General features: G+C 35.5%; 1 long non-coding RNA gene across 2 annotated transcripts in view; it reads right to left on the bottom strand.

Moving 5' to 3' along the window:
• The window catches only part of LOC111768572 (uncharacterized), a 77755-nt gene that overhangs the window by 36038 nt on the left and 13968 nt on the right, over positions 1-27749 (bottom strand). For both annotated transcript variants that reach the window (XR_002800996.2, XR_002800995.2), the window contains exon 2: positions 6808-6934. This is a non-coding gene — a long non-coding RNA (uncharacterized lncRNA). The remainder of the gene's footprint in view (positions 1-6807; positions 6935-27749) is intronic.

The following is a 27749-nucleotide window of genomic DNA, read 5'->3' as shown; positions in this document are numbered from 1 at the left end:
CAAATTTTATCCTAGAACAGGCCTCAAATTGCACCTGGTATAGAGAAGGCATTCAAAAATATTTGTTGAATAAGTAAATTTTATAGGCTAAATAACTTGTCCAAAGTCACTTAGCAGTATACAGTGGGGTCAGGATTTGAACAATGACCTCTCTGACTCAAAAGCCCATTCTCTCTCAACTACAAAATTCAGGCCTCAAGAATCATGTAAATTGGCCCCAGAGTGAGAGATACAGGGAGTGTGGGGAGGAATCTTCTATGTGCTTGAATCACAGTCTCTGGATTGTGTGGGTTTACTTTTCAATTTTTGGATAACTTAAAAGCAAAATATTATTACACCTCTTTCTTCAGAAAGAAAAGGGTTTTCTCATGTCTATTAATACAACCCAAAATCAAATAAATATTTATTTATGACATTGATTGAAATTAGTGAATTCTCTAGTTGCGAGAATAGCACCCACTGCAGGCAGATTCTGTTCCAAAATTCCTTTGCTATGAGAAAGATGAAGGTTCCATCCCCCATGCAGCTGCCTGGAAACAGCCCACTCAATAGAAACCCAGAACTCATCAAACAAATCATGGTATCTTTGGTTTTCAAACTGGATAGAGTAGCTTCTGAAGATACTTGCTTAAGTCCCAAGCTGTAATTTGAAAAACAAACACAAGCAAACAAGTAAATCCTCTGCCCCATGTGCTTTCTTATATGCAAGCAAAGCAGTCAGAGGATTGTCAGAACCATGGATAGCACTGTGGCAGGTTGAGGGGTGGGTGGTTTTGCTATTGATTGCCCTGACCTAGGTTGGTAACAGCAGCTCAAGCAGGAAAATACTAACTGACGCGTGGGAACAGTAGGTTTACAGAACAGATACATCTTTCTTTTATCGACCAAGAGATGCCATAAAATAGGTGCCAGGATCTTGAGGAGTGTTTCAGGGTCTGCCCAATTAGGCTACCGCTTGGAAGAGACCATGCTTAGTTGTAAATTTCCAGCAAATAAGAATACTAATAGCTTATGTTCCTTGAATATTCACTACATTCAGGTACTGTTCAAATCAGTGGTGTGCTGGATCTGGCACATGATGTCTCCCAAGAGTCAATTGGCACACATCCCCACTTCCAGGTTCAGTGATGTCACATGGGCAGTTTGAAATTGGTCAGAGTGGGAAAATTTACACCATGGAAATTGGAAAATTCTTTAGTGGGGGGATTTTTTCCCCTTAAACGTCAGTTATCAAAACTTTACCAGCAGCCTCTGGTTCTAAGCATTCTACATATATTATTTCATATGGTCTTTACTGCAAACCTATTGTTATTATCCACATTTTGAAAAGAAAGTGAGACACAGAGAAGTTGAGAAGGTTAGCCAGGGCCACATAGTTATTAAGTGGCATAACCAGGATTCCAACCCAAGAATTCTAACTTTAGAGCTCACACTACATTTCTCTGTCTCCACAAACACCAATAAGATTAGGGATAAGAGAAGTTCTATTTCCTACTTGTCTTCAGTAATTTGCTTGATGTTACTCACACTGAATAAGGGAGTAGTCTTTAGCCATCAAGATTGCTTTGGGTACCTGAGTTTGAAAGAATTGTCCTGATTCTGAAACTGACAGCATCAACAAAACAGAGCAGCCTTCTATTTTCAACCAAGCCTTAGTAATACCCATTCATAACCATCCCAGGGTGAGAATGCCTCAAACACTCAGTGTCCTGATTTAGGTGGAATCCAGGGCTACAGAAACATTCAAACATAACCTTCGTTACCCTTGTTTGGAACATTAATAAAAAAATTGCCTCAGATTTATTTATAGAAGTACCAATGTAAATAGCTATGCAAGTATAATTCTCAAAAGTGACTTTTGGCAAGGAATAATCAGTCCCTACTTGGATCTCCTCATTAAAAAATATACAGCTTTGGGGCTGACCCAGCGGGGTAGTCGTTAAATTCACGTGCTCTGCTTGCATGGCTCACGCCCTGCAGGTTTGGATGCCGGGCGCGGACCTAGCACTGATCATCAAGCCACACTGTGATGGCATCCCACATAACATAGAGGAAGATTGGCACAGATGTTAGCTCAGCAACAATATGCCTCAAGCAAAAAGAGGAAGAGTGGCAAAAGATGTTAACTCAGGGCCAATCTTCCTCACACAAGAAAAAAACAAAATATATATACAGCCTAAATCTGAGCAAGTGAAGAAGATTATGAAATTCTTTATTCAAGAGTTAGAGAGTCATGGTTAATACTACCTCTGCTTTCTAGAAGAGAAGAAAGTTATCATATAGAGAGATTATGGGGATCTCAAGCCCAACTTCATAATTTCTTCATAAAATTATGTTGAATTACTCAACAAGTGTTTGTTAAAGAAATGAATGAATGGATGAACAAATTTAAAATCCATAAGAATTCAAATATAATTCTTTTCTCAAAGACAGCATGTTTCAATTTTTCACTATAATTCTGAAATCATATGAAAGTTAGTTCCCAAGAATATTTTTAACAAATGCAGTTAATCTACTACAATGCTTCTTCATGGATGATGCTTACTCAATATTAGTAGTAAAATGGGTATGTGGTGAAAGGAATTTTCAGGTAAATGTTTCATCACGATTATGACATTTTTCCATATCCAGTTTGAAAATTCAATTAGTTTATTTTTCCTATCAATGTAAATTTGCTAAAGCTAAGTATTTATTGTGTTTATACAATTTTCAAGGCAAATGTTCATAACATTGTGACATTCATTATAGAAAGAAACCATCACTAACTTTCAGAATTGTTTCATTGGTTTCCTGGCCCAGAATAAAGGGCTGTTATATAGAAAAGCCCATGTGGAAGCACTGGACCCCCCTTCTCCAACTTTTACAAGACCCCTGTGATGGTTAATTTTATGTGTCAACTTGGCTAGACTACTGTTCCCAGCTGTTTGGTCAAACACCAGTCTAGATGTTCCTATGAAGCTATTTTTTGGATGTGATTTACATTTAAATCAGTAGACTCTGAGTAAAGCAGATGACCCTCCATAATGTGTGTGGGCCTCATCAAATTAATTCAACACCTTAAGAGAAAAGACAAAGAATCCTCAAAGAGGAAGGAATTTTGCCTTCTGGACTGCCTTTGGACTCAAGACTGCATGAAGTCTCGGCAGAATTTCCGGTATGCCAACCTCCTCTAGAGATTCTGCATTTGCCAGTCCCCTCCTCAATCCTTGAGCTGATTCCTTAAAAGAAATTTCTTTCTAGATATACATCCTATTGGTTCTGTTTCTCTGGGGAACCCTAGTACACCCCTCAACTCTTACAAAATAGAAATGAAAAGCAATCCACCATTGCTTCCTTTTCTCCTACTCCTTGTGATTCTAGAAGTCTTGTCAATCACACTTCCAGCGCCTCTGACCACAAGTGTGGGCCTGTGACCTAGGTGGGGCAGTCAGTCAGGCTTTCTTTCCAGGGAATGTGAACCTTGAGCTTCAGGACTGAAGCAGTGGAAACAGCCATTTTCCAATAGCAGCTACCTAAAAAGCCTGACTTTCAGTTGAGATTTTGGAGGCTCCTTTCTGTCTTGTTCTTCCTGAGGCTGGTGTTTTAACTTTTCCTTTTTTATTCTGTGAGATATTCAGTATTTCGTATGAAATGAAGTCTTTGTACTTTTACTTTTATTTCAGTTAGCCATAAGTCAGTTTCTATAGATTACAGACAAAAAAGCCTAATTTATGTGGAAATTGATATGAAAATGTTTGCAAGCAAGGCCATCAGAACCAGACTGCCCTGTGTTTTCATCTCACTCACTGGCAATAGTACTTGATGCACTGTATTATTCTTCTATTGTTGCATAACAGATTACGACAGATTTAGCAGGTTAAAACAGCACTCATTTATCATCTCACAATTTCTCGATGTCATTTTTCTGGATACTGGTTACCTGAGTCCTCTTCTTAAGGTCTCACCAGGGTGAAATCAAAGTGCCTTCTAGGGCTACAATTCCTAGCTGAAGCTCCAGGTCCTCTTCCAGGCTTACTGTTTATGGGTAGAATTCACTTCCTTGCAACCTTGTGACTGAGGTCCCTGTTGTCTTGCTAGCTGCCATCAGAGACTGCTCCAATTTGCTAGAGGCAGATCGCAGGGCTTTGTGACATGGCCTCCTCCATAGGCTCTCTCATACTTCCAGTCTTTCTACCTTCAAGATGTGGTAAGACACTTTTAAGGAGTCACCTCAAGTCAACCCAGATAATCTTCTTTTTGATTAATTCAAAATCAACCAGTTGGTAACCTCAGCACAGAAGTGACTTACCATTCATATTCACATATTCTGCCTATATTTAAAGGGAGAGGAATTACGCACACCGTGAGTGGCAGGAAGTAGGCACATAACAGAGTAGTGTTCTTAGGGGTCATGTTAGAATTCTGCCTACCACAAAAAAAGTTCTCTAGGTTTCTGATTTCCTTTGTGAAATGAGGAAAATAAGTGCCATTTTTTTTACTGATGTTGTAAAGATCAAATAAAATAATGTATGTAAGTTGATTAGAAAGAACTTGGTTCGTAGTAAGTACCCAGTAAATTATTATTATTAATCAACAGTATTCATTAAATTGAATTAAATCTTTAGGTTGTATGTTAAAATTTCCATATCCCATTGAATGTTCAAATGATTTTAAAGAAATACATTAAAAAATTTGATATATCACATAATGCTTAGTGAAAATTCCCTCTTAGCATGTTAAAATTCTAGTTAATCTGTAAAATGTATTTCATTTTACTGTTAGTTCACCTGTATAGCATTTTAAAAGCATTTAAGTGTGATTCATTTCTTTACTCTCATTCCTTAACACGTTGGTTATTAGATTATAATAGTTCCTAATACAATGAAAGATAGTGAAGCATTTTCTCCTACAAAACAAATTTTCTTCGTTCAGATTTTTGTTTTGCTTCAAATATCATGCTCCTCTCTGTGCTGGATTTATGCTCAAAATCTTTTAAAACTAAAAGTATTCTGCAGCTTTCCCCTATACCCATCCACATCCCTCTTGCTGATTTTTTCAAGTTACACTGATTTCCCTCCATTCATTGTCATTGTCAAACCCATCATATTTCAATCTGTTTTATTCTCCTGTTGCTAAGAAACAAAGTTGCCTCATTATGTAGGGTCCTCATGTTCCAGCTTTGCTAATCAGTTAGAAATACATTTTCTTAGTGAATTATTTTCTGGATAATAACATTTACTCCTTATGTTGGTCTACCATTGATGTGATGACAGTGTTTTTGTTATTGCCATTAAACTACAGTACAATGAGCTATAAATTTACCAGATGTTAGCTTTAGCAAAGAAAACCAATGATTTCACTTGCTCCATTAAGACCCAATCATTTGCACAGGATTTATGCTTTTAAAATTTTCCACATAATGATTATTTTGATACATTCTTTCATCCAAGAATTTAATTTGATTCAACACAAAGAAATGAAATAAGCACTGCCTTAGCGGTCCTAAGGATATGCACTTTCCTTTGAAAATGTTTATTCTTTTCAAGCAATACTAGGCTTCTCTGATAACACAGAATCAACAATGGACAAACATTTTCCCTAGAGTCAGAGGTGGTATCCAGTCAATCCATGTTAATGAGGACGAATGGAACTGGGATGTAGAGATGGACATCAGGGGGCTGTTACTGATTCCGCATCATATCAGTCAAGTCACTTAACCTCTAGGAGTACCAGCTTCCTTACCCCCAAAGTGAAAAGAACAATAATAATACCTCTGGATCTATCTAACTGATTTACGTGAAGTTATACCTTTGAAATCTCTCTGCAAATAGATACCCCATGAAAATATTAATGATATAAGCATAATTATGACAGTATCACTTGGGCCAGAGGAGGAAATAATTCCAAGATCCTTCTGAGTTTTCCCTTCCAAGGAAAATAACAAAATACATGTCTTGATGAATAGTGAGCAGGTAGTGTTTTAAACTGTTGGAAAAATACCTCTGTGACTCTACTTGGCGCTGGAGGATGCTGAGAAATTAGAAGTGTATCTTTTAGGAGCTGTCCTGTGAGGGTTTTGTTTGTGCAGTATGTTGTGGCCTCAATAGTTTCTGTAAAGGTTGATCATATGGTCCTAATTTTGTCACTGGGATTTTAAATTCTCCTGTGTATAAAGCACCAACATTTTTCAGTATTTCTGGTTTCCTAAGAATGATAGAACCGAGAACACACAGCTTATGAATCCTAGGTATTATTAATCACATAGGTATTAGGTGACATAATGTGTTCATGTTTACAAAGAATGGGAGGTTTTGATATGAAAGGTACTTTGAGCTCAGAGCTTCCGTGTCTCTCTGGTCTAAAAACAAGCAAGAATTAGTCAATTGAAATTAGCTTTAAACAATTATTTCATAAATTTTTATTATAGATAGGAATTTTGTTTGAAAACAGATTATTTAAAAGAATATCGTAGTGTCCATAAGAATTCCTTGTACATGGCAGGTGTCATTAGTTGCTTATTGAATAAAAGAACAATTAAATATAGATAAATGGTTTAGAATTCAATTGAAAAAATAAAAAGTGACAGGTTTGGAAGATTAAACAAGTGAACACAATAACCCTGAGACAAAGATATAAGTGCAATTTATTTGAGTAGTGAGCCCTCAGGCAGCAGTAGAGGAGTAGGAATGTGAGACAAAGGAGGACGCAAACCAATGAGTAGGTTGGACAACTGGGGCTCACTTCTGTTTGGGGATTCTAGTAGTCCGTGTTTATACCAGAGTGATGAAGACCACAGAGTACTTATCTACCAACCCCCTTGCACATTACCTGCTCCCAGGGTCATGAATTCCCTGACACTTCCAGACGGCTCTGCACATGGGTCACATGGTGACACAGGCTGTCATGGCCAGAGGAAGCTCTCAAGCCAACTTGCAGGTGCTTGCAGTAGGAGGCCCTAGAAAGTTAGGGAAAAGTGAGTACTGATGGCTATGGATAGGACACCAATAATATCTGCTGCACTCATTCAAATTACCACCTAATGAAATCTGTCCATAACTGGAGTATCCTTTCTATATTGTTAATTAAATTAGAATGAAATTATTGAATATTCTTTCTGGTCTATGGTCTTTTGGAAGACTCTCACATAGCAGAATAAGTTCACCCTAAGACATTTTCTGCCTGAGCTCATTATACCCCACATTCAATTTGGGATCAAGATGTCTCCAGGTCCATTTATCAACACCAACTGCTGTGACTTAGTAACATTATTCATTAAATGAACATATATTTGGCACCTTCTATATGAAAGTCATTCTGCTATTACTGAGGACATGAATGTAAGACAGAGTCCCAGCTTTCAAGCAGAGGAATAGCACTTATAAGCACATGATTTCCATTGAAGCATTGAAGATACAGATAAAAATTTGAGTCAACTATTGTTGGAGATAATTTCCTTAATTTCTCCTCTCCTTCTGGAAGGAAGATGTTCATCCTAATATATTGCTATTTCTTTTTTTTCTTTTTTCTTTTTTTTAATTGCAGTAACATTGGATCATAACATTATATAGTTCTCAGATGTACATCGTAACATAGTTCAAATTCTGTGTAGATTACATCATGTTCACCACCCAAAAACTAATTATAGTCTATCACCACACACATGAGCCTAATCACCTCTTTTGTCCCCCTCTCCCCCCTTCCCCTATGGTAACCACCAGTCCAATTTCTGTTTCTATGTGTTTGTTTGTCGTTATTTTTATCTTCTACTTATGAGTGAGATCATATGGTATTTGACTTTCTCCCTCTGACTTATTTCACTTAGCATAATACCCTCAAGGTCCATCCATGTTGTCACAAATGGTCAGATTTCATCATTTCTTATGGCTGAGTAGTATTCCATTAGGTACATATACCACATCTTTTTTATCCATTAGTCCCTTGATGGGCAGCTAGACTGCTTCCAAATCTTGGCTATTGTGAATAATGTTGCAATGAATATAGGTGTATCTTTATGCATTTGTGTTTTCAAGTTCTTTGGATAAATACCCAGCAGTGGAATAGCTGGATCATATGGTAGATCTATTCTTAATTTTCTGAGGATACTCCACACTGCTTTCCATAGTGGCTGCACCACTTTGCACTCCTACAAGCAGTGTACGAGGGTTCCCTTGTCTCCACATCCTCTCCAACACTTATTGTTTCCTGTCTTGTTAATTATTTATGGACAGCTAATATTCGACAAGGGAGCCAAGAGCATACAATGGAGAAAGGAGAGTCTCTTCAATAAATGGTGTTGGGAAAACTGGACAGCCACATGCAAAAGAATGAAAGTAGACCATTCCCTTACACCATGCACAAAAATCAACTCAAAATGGATTAAAGACTTGAATGTAAGACCCAAAACCATGAAACTTCTAGAAGAAAACATAAGCAGTAATCTCTTTGACATCAGTCTTAGCAGCATATTTTCAAGTACCATGTCTAACTGGGCAAGGGAAACAAAAGAAAAAAATGAACAAATGGGACTACATCAAACTAAAAAGCTTCTGCACAGCTAAGGAAGCCATCAACAAAGTGAAAAGACAACCTAACAATTGGGAGAAGATATTTGTAAACCATATATCAGATAAGGGGTTAATATCCAAAATATACAAAGAACTCATACATCTCAATAACAAAAAAACCAACAAACCAATTAAAAAAATGGGCAAAAGTTCTGAACAGAGATTTCTCCAAAGAAGATATACAGATGGTCAACAGGCATATAAAAAGATGTTCAACATCATTAACTATCAGGGAAATGCAAATCAAAACTACAATTAGATATCACCTCACTCCCATCAGAATGGCTATTGCTATTTCAAATGCCATTTTATAGGGAACTGGCAGCAGCAACATCAACTGATTCATTTGTCATAAGGAATGAAGCATTAAAATTGTTATTCTTGTGTTTTACAGGAAGTGTGCTTTTCAATAATTTTTAGGAGGAAATATTTTCAGTATGAACAAAGGGCTCGTAATTATTTCTTTATATCTTTGAGACATTATTCATCCAGAGTTACCGTATATAAGTAAAAATAGTCAATTTAGTAGAGAAAATAAGGACAGATTTAAAGAGGTTGAGGGACTCTTTTTTTTTAATAGATTCTTTTTGGAAAGATTCAATTTAAAGGAAAAAAAATGTGCCAATCTCCAGCTTACTTTTCCATCATTTTGGAAAAGAGAAGGTGATGTATGTTTGCTTTTGGGACCCCGGGAGAGAGGTATGTAAGGCCTGGTGATTGCATAGGGAATTGCTTTGCACCAGAAGAGATAGAGAAAATCAGTGAGACCTGAGGAGTAGGCATCCAACCATGTACTGACTTCTGGTGAGATCTAGGGGATAACGGCTTTGGCTATGAGCATGCCTTACCCTCCTAGTGATAGGCAGTTAGGATAGGCTTGTCTGAAAGCCAGACAAGACGGCAGAACTTGTGAGAGCTGGTCTGATACATGAGGGTTTGAGACTATGAAAACTCATACAGAAGAACCGAATGGGGTGTCCAGGTCCTAGAGGCTAACACAGTGTTTTTTATTATAGACTGGTTCACTCCACCAGCAGAAAAATCAAAGTGGAGGACAACTTTTGCTTTTGAATATACTGCCTCATTTTTTCCTCTCTCTCTCTCTTTTCTACCTAGGTAAGTCCTATGTTCAAAAATGTTACAACAATCAAATTCCAGTTCTGATAGGTAACAAATGCCATTTTCTGCCCACTTATTCCCCCATTGAATAGTTCCCTTTCACCCCACCAACTAAGAGCTTAGGAAAATAATGTAGTCAACTAAATAATGCTAATTTTAGATAAAGCAAACATTGAAACAAACCCACCAACATCTGGATTGAATGGATTTTATACTTTATTTATGTATTCTCTGATATTTCTCCATGGACCAGGAGAAGATGATCCCTTCACACTACCTGCATAATACTAGATATTTTCCAATGTTGACGAATGTCATAAAAGGAAATAAGAGACCGACTTGAGATTTAATGAGTGTTCTTTTCTTAAGTTTGAAATGTAATCAATTCAAATATTGATTTTTATTTATTAATCTGTTTCTCTATAAAGACTTTTCAAAAATAAAATATCTGCATATATTTTAAAAATCTGAACTATTTTAAAATCAGAAGAGAATAGGTTTTATGTCATCCTGCATTTTGTAAACGATTTTTTTTGATGTGTCACCATGGCAACATTGTGTTTTCTCATATAGAAACATTTCCTCTGAGCAAACAGATTATGCCAAATGCTTGGTTCCTAAGCAGTGTAAAAACTCTCACTACTGCCTTGGGATATTCTGATGGAATTTAGAAACAAATACTACTCATTAATTTCCTCCATTTTAGGAGAGGGAAAATTTAAAAGAGTATGGAATAAAATGAATTGTTGCTTTTAGAAAGTTTATAGCAGTTGTATAAACACATTTCTATATATGGAGTATATCTATATACATTTTAATTAAATACACCTTAAAATGTTGCAACATCTTAAAGAGCAAGTCAAGGTGAAAATCATGCAATTTCTCAAGTTTAAGTACAGAGGTATAGTAAATTATTTGCATACTTGCTTATACTTTTAATTGCAGTATTATAATCTACTATAGGCATTTTATTTAATTGAATGTTATACATGAAAACCAAAACAATGTTATGCAAAAACTATTTTTTAATCTTTCTGACCAAATAATTTTTAACGTGAAGTTAGTGTTAAGAAGGAGGAAAGGAATATATACCTTTAAGCCCTTGAAAACTCGAACACAGGAAAAATAATCTCATAGATAATAGGCTTCAATAGGTAGTTCAAACGAAGAATAAAATGGTTATAGTTTTTAGAAAGTATTTAAGACTGTGCCTTTTTTTTCAAGTACAAATGATCTTCCCTTTGCCAGCATTTGTATACATCAATAACTTATTCATGTATTCATTCATTCAACAAATCTTTTTGGATCATTTACTTTATGTCGGGCGCCATGCTATAAAAAAGAATAAGAGGTAAAAGTGAAGAATAAATCTCCCACCTTAATGGACCTTTGATTCAAATGATACATTGATAGGATAAATATCTTTAAATAAGAAGCAAATGGAAACTATTTGATATTTTAAAAATCCAATCTGTAATCTAAAATGAGCTTTCAACACATAGTATTTTCTCTGTCCCTGTCTCTGTTTCTCTCTTTCTCTCTCTCTGCCTCTATCTCTCAGATCCATTATAAAATTCTTAGAAAAGGCTTTGGAGTCACTGTGGACTTAGGTTAAAGTGCCAGATCTGCCACTTAGTACTCAAGTGACCTTGGGCAGTAAATAAATTTCCAAAATGTATTTTCCAGAGTGTATGTTCTAAAAATGACTATAACATTCTCTGTCATGCTATAAACTCTTCCACAATATGAACTGGCTGCTCCTCATCAACATGTGGAGGCTAATTCTCCTCCCCTTGAAACCTGGGCTGGCTTGGTGACTCACGTGTGTCCAAGACAATGTGATGGAAGTGATGCAGCTTTGACTGGTTGTCTTAGAATGGTCACTCTGGGGAAATCCAACTGCCCTGTAAGAAATCCAAGTACCCTGAGACTACCATAATGGAGAGATCTGTTTAGGAACATTGGTTGACAAGCCCAACTGAGCTCAGTCTTTCATCAGCGGAAATGTGAATGGAGTTGTCCTGGACTCTCCAAACCAATCTGTCCACCAGCGAAGCACCAATAAGTGACTGCATTCAACAGAGCCAAGAGCAAAAATATCACCCAGCCCTGTCCTGTCCAAATTCCTGTTCCACACAATCCGTGAGATATAATAAAGTGGTTTTATTTTATGTTATTAAGTTTTGGGGTAATATAACAGCAATTACAATTGGAACACTATCATTATTACACTTGCACAGTACTTACTGCAATATACCTAGAAAATAAATTTTCTAGGATGAAAAAACTTTAAAGCAGAAAGCATTTAGGTAATTCCTTTGAGGGATATAGCCCATTCACTGGAAGAATAGCAGATTAACACTAATACCTAGACAATAATACTTCACATCTTTTGTCACATAGACATTTCTGTGAAATAAGAGAAGAATGTATATTACATCTTATCTGGGGAATAAGTTTCATATTTTCCGCTGGCTCAGTAAAATATTTCAAAATATTTGTCCAGTTCCTGACATATATATTTTCCCGGTGAGAGTTTCTTATATATAGACAAAAATCACGATGTTTCTTTATTTTTCCTTCAAAATCATTGCTCTTGACAACTTAAAGTCCTCTATTCTTCTCATAATGAGAGGAAGCATTACTTTGCTTCACTGCTCTGAGCCACGCAGCTGCTAGAATAGAATGGGAAACATAAGGCCAATCTTATAACGTATTCTCTATGCTAGAAAGAGATTTCAGTAATTGTTTCCCTTGCGGATGCAGTACTTTCCAAAGTACTTATAAAGAATTTTCACTCTACTGAGTATTGTTTGTGAGAAAAAAGATAATATATTCAGTATGAATTTGAACTTTTAACACTTGCCTTTTAGACACTTACACAATTTCCTTATTTGCTTTTAGTTTTTGTTTATACTCTACGCTTACAATTAAATAAAGATCAATATATATATTAAAAAAGAATAAAATACAAATTAAAAGAAAATGTTAAAATTTTCATATGTTCCTTTGCACTTATACTAAATTCTTGTTTACATCAATATAAATTTTAGGTAACTTAAATATTCTTGGGATGATGATCTGGATTGGGAATTACAAACAGAAAATCTTCATCTCAAATTCTTAACATTGTTATTCACTCTTTTGGGCTACTCTTCCTGCTGACATATGCAGAAATTACATTTCTACTGCACCAGGGTTATGTTTATTCCCACTCCCAAAATCTGCCCTCACTTTTGGTCCTTCTTCAAATCAGGAGGTATGACTGAGTTTCGACACCAACATCTCCTGCTTAATTACAATGCTACACTGCTTTTTTCTAGAAGAAGGTTATAAGTTGATCACTAACAATTTCCTTTAATTTTATTTCATCCATAACATATCTACCAATTATTTGTTGAGATTGAAAGTAGCCAGAGGCCCATTTCCCTGGTTTCATGAATGATGCACTTATTTACCCATTCTTTGTTCTTCTTGAAAAATTTTCATCTATCTCTGCTTGGAAATAGAAGTTTTCCAATCAGGAATATTTAGGGTCTCCTCATAAAGGAGTTTAAAATGAAGGAGACCTTAGATTCTCGATAAGGGTTTCCCATTAAATGATTCTGTCTTTCATGTGATTTTCCAGTTAAGCTAAATTAAGCAGAGTTCCAATGTTTTATACAATAATATTAAAAGTTGTTATTGGTCATAAAAATTTTAAGAAAGCATACATAAAGCATATATAAACAATGTTATTACTTAAATGACTGTGATTAAAAACAATATCCTCATTATGACTACATCGTTATCTCAATTCCCTCCATTAACTAGGTAAAATGTTATTATCTAATGCTTTGAAAGGATTAGTGGGCAGAATCTTTTATTTTTTATTCTTTTTGAAAGCTTCAAATTAAATAGCACAAAGAATGTATTCTGAGTAACTTAAAAGGAAAAGATATGCTGATGCAAACAGCATGAAGACTCAGCATGAGCTCCTAGTGAACAGCAGCTTGTCAGCAATTGAAGGCAGTGTTCAACGTTGATTGGGTTATTTATAGATCCTAAAGTCCATTTATATTCTACGAAAAGTACAAGTGTAGAGAGGAAGAATTCCTAAGGTGCCTTTAAGGACCAAGCAAAAGGAAATTGTAAGCTTGTGATTCATCCATGTGGATATAATTGGTGAGGGAAAGGATGAGCTGGATGACAAAATAAACAGAAGTGTCAGAGTGGTGTTGAGAAATGACCCTGCAGACAATGGGCTGACAGAGTAGGGGGTGTTAGTAGTGACAGAGCTTCTGCTCTTCCAAAGGTCCATACGCTTAGCCAAGTCCAAAATGAGAGTATATTGGGCAAGTCAGAGTTCTTCATTGTGGGTTTCTATTGTCAAGGCTATTCTTTTAAACTAAATAATCCCACTTCAAAAAGCATCCTTCTATGTTTTCACTTGGGAATAAGAGACTAAAGAAAATCGGTTCAGGAATTCCACTTGTTATAAGTCTTATACCTGGTTTAGAGCACGGTACTGCTAGTATTTACTGACTTGAGTCAACAACCACTAAAATGTCAAGAACTAAAGGGAAAAAAGTAAATCCAGTTAGATAAAGTGGAAATAAACTGGCCTCTTAATGAATTATATAAATGATCTAAAATTGGATTGGAAATATAAGGAGTCAAAAACTCACTGAGAAACAACCAAATACTAGAAAGATTGCTTTCTTTGTGTGCTTGTGCTTTGTGTGGGCATGGCTAGGGCAGCCAAACTTTGGGCTACAAAATTAGAAATATATCTTTTACTGGTTCTCTAATTAACTAAAGTAAAAGGCTTCTCAAAGAATCTATCAGATATGTCTAATGTATTGACTTCTTTCTTCACAGGTTTTCATCTAAATTACAGCTGGAAAGATGAATGTTCCCTCTTTTTAGATATTATAAGGCAATAGATTTTATAATATTTCCTTCTGGTATTTTATCAGGACCAAAGACTGAGTATCATTTGAAATATTTTTGTTTAATGATATAGTTATAATTAAAAAATATATATATATATTTTTTTTTCCTGAGGAAGATTAGCTCTGAGCTAATATCTGTGCCAATCTTTCTCTAATTTATATGTGGGTCACCACCACAGTGTGGCTGACAAGTGGTGTTGGTCCATGCTTGGGATCTGAACCCACAAACCTGGGCAGCCAAAGTGGAATGTGCTGAACTTAAGCACTACACCACGGGGCCAACTCCTGATTTAAAATATTTTTAGGGAAGGATTTGCAATCTGATTGAATTTCCTAATATGATGACTAGTTGTATGTTTCAACTTAACTTGGCTAAGGGATGCCCAGATAGCTGGTAAAACATTATCTCTGGGTGTGTCTGTGAGGGTGTCTCAGGAAGAGATTAGAATTTGAATCAGTAAAGTAAATAAAAAGATTCGCTGTCACAAATGTGAGTGCACAACATCCAATCCATTGAGGGCTCAAATAGGACAAAAAGACAGAGGAAGGGCTACCTCTCTCTCTGAGCTGGGGCATCCATCTTCTCCTGCCCTTAGAAGACCTTTTGACTCCTGGGCTTATACAAGTGACCCTCCTGGTTCTCAGGCCTTTGGACTTGTACTGAATTAAACCACTGGCTCCTGGTTCTCCCATTTGCAGATGGCATATTGTGGTGTATCTCAGCCTCCATAATCATGTGAGCCAATTCCCCTAATACATCTTATATATGAACGTAAGTATGTATGTATCTATCTATATGCAATTGGTTCTGTTTCTCTGGAGAACCTTGATTAACACAACCAACATTTTGTAACTTTTCCTCTGAACTGAAATATGTGTACCAATGGATACAATAACTGTTAATGACTTCTGGTTATTGAGATGAGAGAAAAGACTTTCTTTAGAAATAATTTTCAACTCGCCAAAGCTGTAAGGAGTATAAAATAAAGTTTAGGTGGCTACCATGATAAAACTAGTTTAGATGCTAAATGAAGAGAGAAAAAATTGTCAGTGGAAAGTGAATGAAGAGTATCCAAAAGTGTCATCTGCTGGAGAGAAAGCAAATACTTCGGTTTCCAAGAATCCTAGATTCAGGAAAGAGGAAAGATCATATCATCTCTGCTTTTAATATTTCTTGGAAGATTGCCTAAAAATTAGGTGGAAAAAAGACAGATCTAAAAGTTGTAGCCCTTTGGCCATCATATTTTTGGAATATATTTATAGTAAGTTAGAACATAAACTTGAAAATTGAATCATTCAATTTTTCAAATCAAAAATTATTGAAACGCTGAGTAAAGGATTGTTGGTGGGTATATTGTATTGATAAATTCAGAGAAATTTTCTATTTCTATTGCTTCTCATAGGGTTCAGGATCTTGGCTTTGCCTGAGAGAAATAGCTGATAATAAAAGTATCATTTCAGTGCTTTTGGTCGTCTTTATAACTGTATCTGACTAATGACAGAAAATCATTTTTATTGTCAAGATTACTAAGAATTAGTTGGTCTAAAAGGAGATAACTTTGTAAGAGTTATAAAACAACAAAATAACCTAAGTAAGAAACAAATAACCCGCTTGTTTATTATATGAGATCTAAAAATTGGAGTAAACCCATGAATGGTATAATTTACACCCTTATAACCGGCCAATTCTTTTGGTCACACTGATTAATTTTTTAAAAAGTGAAACATGTTAGCAAGCTTGATGATATATAATCCTTTACAATAAATGGTAATTCCAATTTTTTCCAAAAGAATAACTGAGGATTTCACCAAAATAATCTTTGAAAATGCTCATTAATTTGCTGCATCTTGTCATTTAAAAATGTAACAGAATGTTTGGTTGCTACATGTCCCAAATAAAACACCTTACTATTAATCATTCTAGTTTATTAAAATGACATTTTACAATTCTAGGAACAAGAAATAGACATACATTTCCCTATGCATTCCACCAAGTACAATTAAAAACTCTGCACGTTATATGCAAAACAAGCATAAGAATACTCTGAAGGATAAAGAGAAGAAGGCAGACCAGCCAGGGCACTTGGGATGTGAGAAGTCACACACTGGTGAATTCTCTGGACTTTCTTTTTGTCTCAGATATCCCAGACTTGTCGCTGAAGAAGTCAGTAACCTGGAAATAAATAGGGTACAAATAAAAAGAACTCCAGTAAACTCCTGAACTCTGTAGAGCAAGGACTAGGAAAGGGACGAGCTAGCAAGACACAACACTTTTAGACAACAGCTCTACTCCAGGCAGAGAACACAGGTGAAACTGTGCCCCCACCCATGCCAGCAAAGGCCAAGTGAGGAGACTAGATTTGCACCCTCACCAGGCTATAAAGTGGTGCTCCAAAACCTCTTCTTGGGTAGTGTTAGAGAAGGTCTAGTAGGGAGCCAAAATTTTTGTCTTCACTGGCAAGTAATGAGGTCCCATCCTCGCACAGACAGTGATGACGGCATGGAAAGTCTGGGCTGCCTCTTCCACTTGCCTGTAAAGTGGCAATCCCTTCCTGATAAGGGGATGTCAGGGTAGACCTAGTGGAGAGTCAGGACTATCACCGAGCAGCAGGTAACAAGGCTGCTCCCACTGCAGTGTTCCAGATTATGCAGGAACCTGTAAATGTCACTCCCACTCTGAAGTAATGAGGAGCCCTCCCGCTTGGTGTCAATGGAAGCTAAGCAGGCAAACTGGATTTTTACCTCTATCCTCTTATCCCGTGGGAATGGTCTCAGACAAAGCTAGCTATATCAGAAGGTCTAAATAAGATCCAGAGTATTATAACAAAATTTATTTTAAAAGTCTGTTTCAATCAAAAGTCACTTATGATTGAGATCTCAAACTAAATGATAAAAGACAACAGATTCCAACACAGAGATATTAGAATTATCTGACAAAGAATTTAAAGAAATCATGATAAAGTTGCTTCTATGAGCAATTACAAACATGCTTGAAACAAGTGAAAAAAATAGAGAGCCTCAGCAAAGAAGTAGAAACTGTCAGCAAAGAAAGAGAAGATATAAAGAAGAATCAAATAGAAATTTTATATGAAAAATACAATAAGTACAATTTAAAAAAAAAAAAAAACACCTCTCAGTGGATCAGCTCAACCTAGATTGGCAAGATAGAAAGGATCAGTCAGCTGGAAGGTAGAACAATAGAAATAGCTCAGTCTAAACAATAGAGAGAAAAGAAACTAAAAACAGAACTGAAACTCTGGGACTACAGCAAAAGATGTGATATTCATGTCATCATAGCCCAGAAGGAAAAGAGAAAGAGGGTAGGGCTGAAAAGTTCTCGAAGAAAAATGTTCCCAAATTTGGCAACAGACATAAACCTCTGGATTCAAGAGGCTGAGTAAAACCCAAACAGGATAAACTCAAAGAAACCTATGCCAAAATATATCATAATTAAATTCCATAAAATTGAAAACAAATGAAAATCTTGAAAGCAGCTAGAGAAAAATGACATCTTATGTATAAAAGAAAAAAAATTCGAACGACAATAAATTCCTCATTGGAAACCTAGGAGGCCAGAAGGAAGTGGCACAATATTTTTCAAGTGCTGAAAAGGAAATGTCAACCCAGAATCCTATACCTAGTGAAAACATCCTTGAGAAATGAAAGAGAAATCAAAATATTCTGAAATAAAGGAAAACTAAGAGAACTTGTTGCCAACAGAACTTCTCTAAAAGAATTACAAATGGAAGTTCTCTAAACAAAGAAGAAATTATAAAGGAAGAAAACTTGGAATATCAGGAAGGAAGGAAGAATACGATAAGCAAAAACATGAATACAAAAGATTTTCCTTCTCCTCTTGAGTTCTAAATTGTCTGATAGTTGAAGCAAAAATTATAATACTGCCTGTGTGGTTCTAAATGTTGTAGAGGAAATATTAAAGAAAATTATAAACAAGGGTAGGCAAAGGGACATGGGGTAGGCAAGGTTTCTATACTTCACTCAGACTGGTAAAAATACGACTGTAGACTGTGATAAATTATACATATAACACCTAGTGCAAACACAAAGAGATACACTCAAAAACACTATGGATAAATCAAAATGGAATTCTAGAAAACTGTTCAAGTAACCCTGAGGATAGTAGGAAAAAGAAAGAAATGAAATAGAAAACAAAAAGAAAATGGCAGACTTAAGCCTGACATATCAATAATTATATCAAATTAAGTGGTCTATATACACCAATAAAAGACAGAGATTTCAGAGCGGGTTAAAAAGCATGACCCAAGTACATGCTGTCTATAAGAAAATAACTTCAACTATAACAGTATAGTTGGCCCTCCTATCTACCGGGTTCTGCATCCATGGCTTCCACCAACTTTGGATCGTATATTATGTTTAATATATGAAGTTGGTTGAATCTACAAATGCAGAACCACAAATACAGAGGGCTGACTAAGGGACTTGAGCATCCGTGCCTTTTGGTATCCATGGGGGATCCTGGAAGCAATCCAGGGATACTGAGGGAGAGCTGTACAGATAGGTTGAAAGCAAAAGGATGGAAAAAGACATACCATGAAAATTTCAATCAAAGAAGGAATGACTATTAATATCAGATAAATTAGACTTCAGAGGAAAGAAAATTACCAGAGACAGAGAAGGATATTATGTAATGATAAAAGGGTCTGTCCACCAGAAAGATGTAGCAATCCTAAATCTGTACGCACCTAACAAGAAACTGCAAAAAACAGTGGAATTGAAAGGAGAAATAAAAAAATCCACAATTATAGGTGGGGACTGAAATACCCCTCTCTCAGTAACTGATAGGACAACTGGACAAAAATTCTGTAGAAATATAGAAGAACTCAACAACACCATCAACCCACCAGGGTTTAATTGACATCTTATAGAATACTTCATTCAACAATAGAATACAAATTTTTTTCACATGCTCGTGGAGCATTCAACAAGATAAATTATCTCCTGGGCCGTAAAACAAATGTCAATAAATTTAAAATATTTGCAATCATAGAATATGTTTTTTGACCACAGTGGGATCAAACTAGAAGTCAAGAACAGAAAGATACCAGGAAAATATCTGGAAATATATATTATGTCTGGAAAGTTACTGGAAAATAAACAAAACACTTCTACATAATCCCTGGGTCAAAAGGAATTCCCAAGGAAATAAAAAATACATTGAACTGGATGAAAATACCACATATAAAAATTGAGGGGAAACAGCTAAAGTGCTGAAAGGGAAGTTTATAGCAGTAAGCACTTATATTAGAAGAGAGGAAAGCCTCAAATCAAGAAGCTAACCTTGCACCTCAAGAATCCATAAAAATAAGAGCAAAATAAATCCAAAGCAAGCAGAAAGAAGAAAATAATACATGAAAGAACAAAAGCCAATGAAATCCAAAACAGTACTACAATAGGGGTAATTAATAAATTGAGCACTGTAACTATTAAGGATTTCATAATTTAAAAACCCAAAAAGGAAATATCCTGGAACTGATGCTTTCACTGGAAATTTCCACCAAATGTTTATAGAAGAATTAAGACCAGTTCTACACAATCTCAGAAAATAGAAGAGGATGGAACACCTTCCAGATCATTTTATGAAACTAGTATTCTCCTGATACAAAAAGCAGGCAAAGACAGTACCTATGAAAATCCCCCAAACAAACAAAAATACAGATCATGAATATAGGCAAAAAATTTCTTAGCAAAAAGATTTAAGTGACTTATAAAAAGAACTATGTATCAAGACCAAGTGGAGTTTATTCCAGGGATGCAAATCTGGCTCAATATTAGAAAATCAATCAATGCAATCCACCATATTAGCTGGCTAAAGAATAAAAGTCATATGATTCTATCAGCCAATGTAGAAAAAGCATCTGACAAAATTCAACACCTATTCATGATAAAAATTCTCAGAAAAATAGCGATAGCAGAGAGCTTTCTCATCTTGGTAAAGAACATATATGAAAACCTATGGAGAAAATAATGTTTAATGGGAAATACTGAATGCTTTCTCCCTAAAGTTGGGAACAAGGCAAGGATTTCTGTTCTCACCACTCTGATTCAACATAGAACTCAAAATCTAGGTCTAGGCAAAGAATTCTTAGACTCGACACTGAAAGCCTGGCTGTAAAAAACCTATATTTCCTTCAGTGTGTGAATAACCATACATTAACAAAGTGTGGTACACCTACCATGAGTTCTACTTAGCAATAAAAGGAATAGACTACTGATCAACCCAATAACTCGGATAAATCTCCAGAGAATTATGCAGGATTAAAAAAAACAATTACAGAAGATTATATACTGTATGATTCCACTGATATAACATTCTTGAAATCACAAAATTATAGAAATAGAGAAGAGATTAGTGGTTACTATGGATTAAGGAGGAGATGGAGGCAGGATGGAAGTGGGTGTGGGCATACAATGGCAACATGAAGAATCTCTGTGGCGATGGAAGTGTTCTGTATCTTGGCTGTATCAATGTCAGTATCCTGGTTGTGATATTTAATTACAGTTTTGCAAGATAAGATCATTGGGAGGTAGTGGGCAAAAGGTACATGAGATTGTTCCATAATATTTTCCTACAACTGCATATAAATCTACAGTTTTTTAATTTAATGGAAAAAAATGACATATTCCCTGCTCAATGAAATTTTTCTGTGTCCTACAGTTTTTCTAATTATTGTTGTTATTTTACTCTATTCTTGCTAGATAGACATGCATTGAGAAGCATAAATAAACTTTTCTTCACAGACAATACATGGCAAACATTTGAAAAACTACTAAATAAATTTAGTAATACTAGAATCTCAAGCTATATAACTGTGAAATATGCAGGGAGGAAATTATACGATATTTGACATTTTTCTTTAAAAAACATCAGTAAAAAAGAAGAGAATAAAAAAATTAAAATACAGTAAAATCTTGATAATTATAAAATCTGAAGTATGAGTATATGGAGGTTACTCATACAATTCTTTCTGCTTCTGAGAATGTATGAGGATTTTCACCAAAAAATGGTAAATAGCAAAATATGGAGGATTCAGCTCAATTCAAATTCCTGGGAATTATGCAACTATGCATCTGTGTATAAGTTATGATGCTTAATGTCAAAGTCTTTTTTTATGCTAAATGTCTCAAACCATATTTGGATGTTGGATGGGCATGGTGATCGTAACAATCATTGTTTATATTTTTGGAATTTAAGAATGAGGGAAGAGATATAGAACACAAGATACATGCTTCTCTCTTTTATGTGTTCAGCTTCTGGAATTGAAAGGGTGATAAATAAAAGTTTAAGTGGGTAGATACTAAGACTCATGTTTTAATTACTATTACGTTTTGATAGCGTATTAATAACTTATTAAAATCATATCCTTTTTTTCTTTTGGTGAGGAAGGTTGGCCCTGAGGAAACATGTGTTGCCCATCTTCCTCTTTTTTTCACTTGAGGAAGATTGTCCCTGAGCTAACATCTGTGCCAATCTTCCTCTATTTTTTGTATGTGGGATGCCACCACAGAATGGCTTGATGAGTGGTATGTAGGTCTGCATCTGGAGTCTGAACTTGTGAACCCTGGGCCAGCAAAATGGAGCGTGCGAACTTAACCACTATGCCATCGGGCCAGTCCCTAAAATCATCTCTTAATTACTGATATTGTCGTATCAACTATAAGTGGTGTTTTAGAAATAGCACTGCCTGTTATTTCCATTTCTAAATATTCATTTCATTTCTGCCTTCCTCTGATTTCCTGCTGATTTACACAGCTGCCAACCAAGGATTTTCAATGCCATATGAACGTTGAGATATGTTAAACTATTCAATCTGTTCTTTAATTTAATTAGATATAAATTCTAACTACAATAGAACGATGAGTTTAATTTTCTCCCTTCTGGAGTCTAAAAGAGAATCTCGTCTTGGGACTCTGCAAACACAGAACTCGCTGGTGTTCTGCTTTGTAATTACTATGTACTTTGGGGACAAGCTGGCCTATATGTGAAAGTGCACATGTTTGATCAGCTGTCTGGAATAAGATTTACACCATTTTGTTGAACATCATAGGACAATGGAGCATTCTTATTAGTAGCAATTATGTATTATCTGGAATTTGAACTCTGGGTAAATATTCCAGTTCATTGATCTTGCTTTCAAACATCTCTTCCTACACCTCACCCCAACACTTCAATAACCACATCACACCCAGAATTACAGTTTCAGCCACCCCTCTTAGACCACTAATTTCTGGCTTTTCAACTCATGAACTATAGTTCCCCCACCCGACACTTAAACAATTTATCACCTATCAGGATCTCCAATATATTTATTCTATTATTTTTTCATTGTCTTTGACCCCCTCAGAGGTGAAAGAGGAGAGAGTTTCTTTGCTCTCCAGGTAGTTCAGATTTCATGAATCATCACTAAACTTACTTTGTTGCCCTTTCTCCAACACGTTTTAATCACTTTGAAACTCCTACCTTAGTTGAATGGAGCTTTTTGTATATCCTGCTCCTCTAATGCTAATCCCAATATGGTTGGAGAAAAGATAACCACACTGAAAGGACTCACATTAAATTATGATCATAAACCTTAGGTCTTAGCTTTTTCTAGCAATTTGACACTTCCCCAATCAATCTACTACCCAACTTGACAGAACATTGTTTCATAAGTTCTCTCTCCTCAAATCTTCAACATTTTCCCCCCCTCCTGTACTCTCAATCAACAAAATTCGGAAATATTTTTTGACAGGCACTGTTCTAAACTTCTGGAACACACTAGTGAACAAACAGGCATATCCTTTCTTCATAGATCTTATATCTAAGAGAGAGAATAAACAATAAACATGATAAACCATTTAGTACCTTAAAAGTTTAATGTATTTATCTAGCCCCATGGTTTTAAATAGTACCTATACTAATGGCACCTAAATTTTTATCTGCAATTCAAACTTCTCCCTTGAGCTCCAAATTCATATACATAACTTCATCCCCAAATTACCACTTTGGTATCCAAAAGATGTCTCCAATTTAACTTGTAAAAAACAGATTTTTGCTAATAAGATACTTGTAGCACAATCAAAATATAGCACAGCTTTGCATATGTTTAGGAAAAAATCAATGTGAAATTCATCCTTTACATTGCCTCTATTTCCTTAATAGCCAATTATCAATAAACGAGTATAGACTGAGGGACTTTGTTATTGGTCCATCGTGCAAGTCTCCTCAGAGTCTCTCAGTTTAGTGTATTTGCAAGAATCTCAGCTTCTTACTGCACTTCAGCCACCACTGTGGCAGATTCACTCTGCATGGACCAAAGGAATGCTGCCACACCCAGAGCCCATGGCTACTCCCATCTATTCTAACTTGGATGAAATGCCACATCACAGGTTGCAGGATCTGGCTTCCTGAGCAGTTTGTGAAGGGTTGGATGATGCAAACTCGGAAGTTCTGGGGGATTATCTTCCTTTAGGGCAAACTTTGACAAATGGCAAAGAGGAGCTGGGAGGAGATGAAGCAGATAAATTCCTTGTCCTTCCTCCTTCCAATGGTTTGTTTTGAGGCAGCCCCTATGGAAATATCCCACATAACTGAACTCTTAGCTAAGAGCTAAGAGCAGGTGCCCTTGCTGTTGAATGGCTGTGTCTTTCTACAGTTCATTATGAAGCAGTGACCAGCATAGGAAAACATCACCTTCTACTGCCTCCCATCCTTCCCAGTCCCATTTCTCCTTTTCCTCTCTCTTTTCCTTAGGGTTGCACCTCCCTAATAAAAAACCCATTTCTGAAATATTAAATGCTGTGTTTACTTGGTTAGCAAAAGTATCACATAGTTAATATTCGGAACTGAATACTGTGTTAAAGATTAAACTCTTCCTTTTACAAATAAGCAAACCAAGTCCCAGAGAACCTGCATGATTTATCCAAAGTCAAGAGTTTAGCTTCTGGGAAATGAGAGCTTTATTTCTTGTTCCTACAGGAAAAAATAATTTCGCTAGAGCGTGACTTGCAGGACTCTTGAGATACATAAAGAGTTTGGTTAGTATAGCATTGCTATTTTACATAATATAATCAAAAATATCTTTGACCATGGTGAGGCCAATCTATCATCAGACAAGAATAAGATCATTACGTGTTTAGATTTTGTGCATTGAGACCCAGATCCTGATTCAGTGAAATTAGTTATTTCAAACCAAAAGCAAAATTTTCGGTACTTGTTCGATACACGCATATATAGAAATTAATTCATCTTTTAATATAAAGGATTACTGTTGAAAATGCTGAATGCTCCACTGTTTCTTTTCTCCTAATCTGAAATTGTTGAGAGAAAAAGAATGAACACCATAGAGTCTTCCATATCCATATTTATTAGGCAAAAGAAAAACATTTATAGGCATAGTTATGTATAATTTAATACCTGGGATTTTCAAGTTCTATTTAGAACTGAATAGAAGTGAAAAATCAACAGCTCTTCTTGAATCCATAAGAGAGTGGAAGACAGAAAGTAAACAACTGCTGCCAACATTGAAGAGATAGGTCAATACAAGGAGTCATGGCTAACCGGAACAGATACTCACGAGAGGAAACTGCTGTAAACCAGTTTTTACAAAGACACAAATAGAAACACAGAACGAGGCCCAAAAATAGAAAACGGTAACAAATGTGGTAGATACTAATTCAACTATATCAATAATCACTTTGAACATCAATGGTCTAAAAGCACCAATTAAAAAACAGAGATTGTCAGACTAGATCAGAAAATAAACTCCAATATGTGCTGTCTACAAGAAAACCACTTAAACATAAAGTCAATATAAATTAGAAGTAAAGGGATAAAAGTACATCATTATAACACTAACCAAAAGAAAGCAGGAGTAGCTATATTAATTTCAGACAGAGCAGATTTCAAAGCAAGGAAAGTCATCATAGATAAAGAAGGGCATTATATAATGATAAAAAGGTCAATTCTCCAAGAAGCTGTAGTAATTCTTAACCTATATTTGCCTAACGACAGATCATCTAACTACACGATGCAAAAACTGATGGAACTTCTAGGAGAAATAGAAGAATCTACTGTCATATTTGGAAATTTCAACCCTTCTATCAAAAATTGACAGATCCAACAGGCAGAAAATCGGTAAGGACATGGTTGAGCTCAACACCATTAATAAACTGAATATAACTGACATGTGTAGAATACTTCATCCAACAACAGGAGAATACATATTCTCAAGCTCACATGAAACAGTCACGAAGGTAGACCACATTCTGGGCCGTAAGAGACACGTTAATGAATTTAAAGAATAGAAATAATATAATGTCTTCTCTTAGACCACAATCTAAAATAAATAATCTAAGCATCCCCTTAAGAATCTAGAAAAAGATGAGCAATTTAAATGCAGAGTAAGCAAATGAGAAGAAATAATAAAAATTATAGCAAATAAATGACCTTGAGAACAGGAAATCAATAGAAAAAAATCAACAAAACCAAAAGTTGTTTTTTAAAAGATCAGTAAAATTGATAAGCCTCTAGCCAGGTTAAGAAGAATAGAAGATATAAATTTCTAATATCAGAAATAAAAGAGAGGACACTACTACACATCCCACTGACATTAAAAGGAATGTCAATAAAGGAATACTATGTACAAATCTATGCCCACAAATTTGATAAACTAGATGAAATGGACCAATTCCTTGAAAGACACAATCTACCAAAACTCACACAAGAAGAAACAGTCAATCTGAATAAGCCTATATTTATTAAATAAATTGAATTAATAATTACTAACCTTTGAAAACAGAACGCACTAGGTCCAGATAGAGTCATTGGTGAATTCTACCAAGAATTTAAGGAAGAAATTATACCAATTCTCCACAATCTTCTTCAGGGGACTGAAATACTTCCAAACAAATCCTATGAGGCCAGCATTTTCCTAATACCAAAACCAGACAAAAACAATATAAGAAAACTACAGACCAATGTCTCTTGTGAACATAAATGGAAAAATTCTCAACAAAATATTAACAAATTGAAGCCAACAATGTACAAAAATAATTATACACCATGACCAAGTATAAAAAGAATTATACACCATGAGCATACATGCAGGGCTGGTCCAACATTTGAAACTCAATTAATATGGTTCATCACATCAACAGGGTAAAGAAGAAAAATCAGTTGGTCATATCAATAGATGTAGAAAAAGAATTTGACAAAATCCAACATCGATTCATGATAAAAACTCTTAGTAAACTGAGAGTAGAAGAAAACTCTCTAATTGATAAAGAATATATACAAAAAACCTACATCTAACTCCTTATCTAATGGAGATAAACTAGAAGTCTTCCCATTAAAATCAGGAAGGACAAAGTGTCCCCTTTCACCCACTCCTTTTCAACATCATACTAGAAGTACTAGCTAATGCAATAAGACAGGAAAAAGAAATAAAAGTTATACAGATGGGGAGAGAAGAAGTAAAACTGTCTTTGTTTATAGATCACATGATTGTCTATGTAGAAAACCCAAAAGAATCAACAAAAACTCCTATAACTAATACGTATTTATAGCAAGGTTGCAGGATACAAAGTTGATATATGAAAAACAGTAGGAACTCTCATAGATTGCTGGTGGGAATGCAAAATGGTACAGCCACTTTGGAAGACAATTTGACAGTTTCTTACAAAAGTAAAGTCTCTTACTATATTATCCAGAAAATCACGCTCCTTGGTATTTACTCAAAGGAATTTTAAACTTATTTCCACAGAAAAACCTGCACACGGATGTTTATAGCAGCTTTATTCATAATTGTCAAAAGTTGGAAGCAACCAAGATGTCCTTCAGTAGGTGAATGAATGAATAAACTGCCTAAATAAATCCAGACAATGGATTATCACTCAGCACTAAAATTAAGTGAGCAACCAAGGCATGAAAAGACATAGTAGAACCTTGAAAAGATCTGTGGTCACCTGAAATCAGGAGAGAAGGGAGAAGTGAATTGTGAAGAGGTATGTGAAGACTTTGCAACGTGATGTAAATGTTTAAATTTCGATTGTGGTGGTGGTATTCACAGTTGTGTATATCTTTCAATATTCATCAAATTGTGTATTTTGAATATAGACCATTTGTTACATGTGA

This window comes from Equus caballus, chromosome 17 (genome assembly GCF_041296265.1).
Source record: "Equus caballus isolate H_3958 breed thoroughbred chromosome 17, TB-T2T, whole genome shotgun sequence".
In the NCBI taxonomy this organism is placed as follows: Eukaryota; Metazoa; Chordata; class Mammalia; order Perissodactyla; family Equidae; genus Equus; species Equus caballus.
This window is presented reverse-complemented; position numbering and strand designations above follow the sequence as displayed.